Genomic DNA, 4,808 nt, shown 5'->3' on the forward strand with positions numbered 1-4,808 from the left:
CTCTCTCTCTCTCTCTCTCTCTCTCTCTTCTCTCTTCCCTTTCTCCTCTCTCCTTCTCTCTCTCTCTCCTTCTCTCTCTCTCTCTTCTCTCTGTTCCCTCCCTCTCTCTCTCTCTCTCTCTCTCTCTCTTCTTCCTCTTTCTTCTCTCTCTCTCTTTTCTTCTCCTCTTTCTCTCTCTTTCTCGTCTCTTCCCTTTCTCTCTCTCCTCTTTCTCTCTCTCTCTCTCTCTCTCTCTCTCTCTCTCTCTCTCTCTCTCTCTCTCTCTCTCTCTCTTCCTCTCTCTCCTCTTCTCTCCTCTCTCTCGTTCTCTCCCTTTCTCTCTCTTTCTCTCTCTCTCCTTTTCTCTCTCTCTCTCTGTTTCTCTCTCCTTGTCATCTCTCTCTCTCTTTCTCTCCTCCTTTCTCTCCTTTCTCTCCTCTCTCCCTTTCTTCTGCTCTCCTTTCCTCTCTCTCTCTCCTTGTCTCTCTCTCTCTCTCTTCTCTCCCTTTCTCTCTCTCTCTCTTTCTCTCTCTCTCTTCTCTCTCTCTCCTCTCTCTCTTTCTTCTCTCTCTCTCTCTCTCTCGTCTCTCTCTTTCTCTCTCTCTCCTCTCTCTTCTCTCTCTCTCTCTCTCCTTCTTCTCTCTCTATTTATTGGCATGAGAAACGTGTTTACATTGCCAAAAGCAAATTAAAAACAAAAACAAACACAATGACAAAAAACCAACAAAGTTAATTAAAACAAAACAAAAAGGCAAAACAACAATCGTCGCTCTCTTGTCTCTCTGTCTCTCTGGGCCCATCGGGGGGAGAGGAGACATTCTCCCCAAGACAGAGTCATTCCCCTCATTATCCTTGAGGTTATGTATGGTCCACGTCCAGCTCCTCCCTCTAGGCACCGTGCTATACAGAGCGACATCTCCTCCCTCGCTGTTGTTGCTTTATTAGGCTCTGGCCACGTCATCGAGGATGCGGTGTCTCGTTTGGAACGTGGCCCGTGGTGTTTGAGAAACTCAGGGGGAAATTAAGGGAAGTAAATCTAAATAAATAGATGTCCTAAACGAGGTGGAGTCTGCTTGTCCTCGAGACGCTTTGCCTCATGGGTTTGGAACCGGTCCACGGATAGGGGGTGGAGGGGAAACAGATGGAGGAGGGGAGGGGGGCAAAAATGAAATGTAATTTGCAGTGTCCTTGGGTTTTTAATAGATTAAAAGCTTTAGAATGATTGGATCACTCATTGTAAATGTATGATGTGCGCTGGATTGGATTAGCATTGTATCAGAGAGAGAGGAGAGAGAAAGATGTACAGGATAGCAGGAGGACGGAAGGACAGACAGACAGACAGACAGCCAGACTGAGGGCGAGGGTTACAACAGGGCACACAGCAGGTGGTCTTATTGGACTTCTAAACACTGTGTTTGTGTCTGTCTGTCTGTCTGTCTGTCTGTGTCCTGTCTGCGCTGTCTGCCTGTCTGCCTGTGCCTGTCTTGCTTTGTTCTGGTTTCTACTGCCGTCTCCTGCACCTGTTCCTCCTGCCTGTCTGTCTGCCTGCCTTGCCTGCCTTGCCTGTTGCTCTACCTGTCTCGTTCTGCCTGTCTGCTCTCCTGCTTGCTCTGTCTCGTCCTCCTCTCTCTCTCTCGCTAGAGAGAGAAAGGGAGAGAAAGAGAGAGAGAGAGAAAGGGAGAGAGAGAGAAAGAGAGAGAGAGAAAGGGAGAGAGAGAGAAAGAGAGAGAAAGGGAGAGAGAGAGAGAGAGAGAGACATTCAGACAAGGGGAACGAAGGAGAGGTCACTATCATGATTCATGCCTAGAAGGACGACCCATCCGAACAGACTCCATCCACTTCAAAGATAATGTCTCCTCCTTATGTCCTGATTGACCGCAACCAGACCGCAACCACAGGAGACCAACACCAGGACGACCGCTACCGTCAAGACCGCTACCATGACATCATCGTTTCTGTGCACTCGTGGTGACCTCAGCCTGCCCTCAGCAAAATGAACCACCCCCGCATGGCACGCTTAGAAGTTCCTTTTCATTTGATTTTCATGGAACTTTTATTGTACCAGGCAGGTCAATTAATAACATATTCTTATTTAGGATGACGGCCTGGCAGAAGTTGAGTTTTGGGAGTACAGTACGCCGTGCATTTGGTGTTGTCGGCTGTATACACTGGAAGACTGACTTAGAAGTGAGAGAGCCTCAAACGCAACACAGAGAGACAGCCTCCAGAGACAGTTCCCACATGTTTTAAATGAGGAGATATAGATAGTACTACGATAACGAGCGTGGCCTAGGGCATCCCTCGTCATCATCTCATAAAACGCTTTTTTAACCTGATATTTTTTCCAGGGATATCATTAGCCATAAATGTAATAGCCACACATACAGTAAAGCTGCGCGTTGCTAACGTAAACAGTCTTAAAATCGCTGTGCTCTCTCTTTTGAGGTGGATTCCACCTGGGAATGGGGGAATGTTCTAGCAGACGCGGTGGTTAATGAAAGCTTCTCGGGTCCATCATTAACTATTTATACTATCTCTAATGTTACCATCCTTCAGCCCAGCCCAGCTCATCACCTACACACACATCTTGTTGTCCCATTACACGCAGGACCTACCAAAGTTCTGAATCTCATTCCTCTCTCCTCTCTAATCGTCTCTCTCTCGGCTCTCTCTCTCGTCGTCTCTCTCTCCTCTCTCTCCCTCATCTTCTCTCTCTCTCTCTCTCTCTCTCTCTCTTCTGTCTCTCTCTCTCTCGTCTCTCTCTCTTCTCTCTCTCTCTCTCTCTCTCTCTCTTCTCTCGTCATCTCTCTCTCATCCTCTCTCTCTCTCTCTCTCTCTCTCTCTCTCTCTCTCTCTCTCTCTCTCTGCTCTCTCTCCTCCTCTGTCTGCTCCTCCTCCTTCCCCTCTCTCTCTCTCTCTCTCCTCTCCCCCCTCCCTCCCTCTCCTCTCCCTCCTCCTCTCCTCCTCTCCTCTCATCGTCTCTCTCTCTCTCCTCCCCCCTCCTCCTTTCTCCCTCCCGCTCTCTCCTCCCCTCCCTCACTCTCACTGCCTCTCTCTCTCACTCTCTCTCTCTCTCCTCCCCCCTCCCTCCCTTTCTCTCTCTCTCTCTCTCGTTCTCTTTAATAAGATGTTGTACTGGGCCTATAACGCAAACCCACAGTCACTGAACTTCACTGAACTCTGTAGGCAGCCTGCAGCATGTATATACAACACAATGCTTTAGTGAAAGCATAGCAGCTAGTGTTGGTTTAGCATCAGACAGACGGTGGAAAGCCCGATAGCAGCAGAAGGCTGAGGTGATGTAACTTTGGCAGTACAGACCTGTCCTTCGATAATTACTGGCACAACAGACAGACAGGTGGCTGGAAACAGCACTCCCGAAAAACCCCTTCAGTAGCCTGCTGGCATCAGAATCCAAGCAAAACTTCTAACGCTGCTTCTAAGGCGACCAACTATTATTTTCAGTAGCAATAGATTACCTCACCTACAGCAGTATCTCCTATTGACGACTCACCAAACAGCTTAAGTCAACTAGCACTAGTTGAACATTAGTCCACAGCCAGGCAGGAAGAGTCAAAAGCAGGGTTTTAGCCCATGTCAATCACACTACGGGCAACAATAATGCCAATAGCAGTGATGACATTGTGTTTTTGCCGCAACACGGTTACCACCCATAAATCTTAGTATGACGGGTATGCCTGAAAGACCATAGTTTCCCGTTGTCATCAGCTTTACCCAGAGCCAGTAATAGATATGAGTAGTGGCCTGGCTGTGTGTTTCAACGCTACTGTTCTGGCTGTGAAACGCAGACGCAGCACAAAGTGGGAAGGTGGAAGGACTGCTAAAGCATTTAAGTAAACAGACGCGTAAGAGACATATGGTCAATGACTGCACACTTCTACCGCTGAATCAATCATCCTCAAATCAAATCAAATACTATTTGCCACCTGCACCGAATACAACAGGTGTAGGTAGACCTTACCGTGAAATGCTTACTTACAAGCCCTTAACCAACAATGCAGAGTTTTTTTTTAAAAGTAAGTAAGAAAAGTGTGCCTCTTAAACTAAAGGAAAAAAGGTTACACAATAAAAATAACATGAACAATAACGAGGTTATATACAGGGGTATCGGTAACGAGTCAATGTGCGGGGGTACGAGGTAGTTGAGGTAATTGAGGTAATACAGTAGGGGTAAAATGACTATGCACAGATAATAAACAGAAAGTATTTATTTGAATCCCAGGCCCCCGTCCCTGCAAGAGGCCTTTTGCCTTTTGGTAGGCCGTCATTGTAAATAACAATTTGTTCTTAACTGACTTGCCTAGTTAAATAAAGGTTCAATAAAAATACATTTCAAAAATAAAACAGTAGCATGTGTGAAGAGTGTGTATGTATGTATGTATGTATGTATGAGTATGTATTAGTGTCTACATATTATCGTAATGTATGTATGTATGTAGTCATGTTGTGTGTGTGTTGTTGGTGTGTATGTGTGGCGTCAATATGCATGTGTCTGTGTTTGTTGTGTGTGTGTGTGTTTGGAATGTTAGTGTAGTTGTGTGTGGGTTGTGGTTAGAGTCCAGTGAGTGTACATCAAGTCTGCGCAAGAGAGTCAGTGCAAAACATAATAATAGGTAAGAATAAAATAAGCTGTTGTGTGTGCATGTGTGTGTGTCTGTGTAGACTGAGAGGGATGGAGAATCTACCGTGTGATGAGGACAGCGTTGTCATGTGAGCCATGCTTCTCCGGATGCTGTTCCCGTCTCCTTGGATGACTGGATGGACTTCTGCCACTTACAGAACTGTTCTAGAACTTGTCTGCATGTGGT

The 4,808-nt window shown here is 46.5% G+C and overlaps 1 protein-coding gene across 1 annotated transcript in view; it reads right to left on the reverse strand.

Moving 5' to 3' along the window:
• Nucleotides 1-4,808, reverse strand: part of LOC111962822 (A disintegrin and metalloproteinase with thrombospondin motifs 6) — a 100,200-nt gene that overhangs the window by 72,137 nt on the left and 23,255 nt on the right.

This window comes from Salvelinus sp. IW2-2015, linkage group LG4q.1:29, assembly GCF_002910315.2.
Source record: "Salvelinus sp. IW2-2015 linkage group LG4q.1:29, ASM291031v2, whole genome shotgun sequence".
NCBI classification, from domain to species: Eukaryota; Metazoa; Chordata; class Actinopteri; order Salmoniformes; family Salmonidae; genus Salvelinus; species Salvelinus sp. IW2-2015.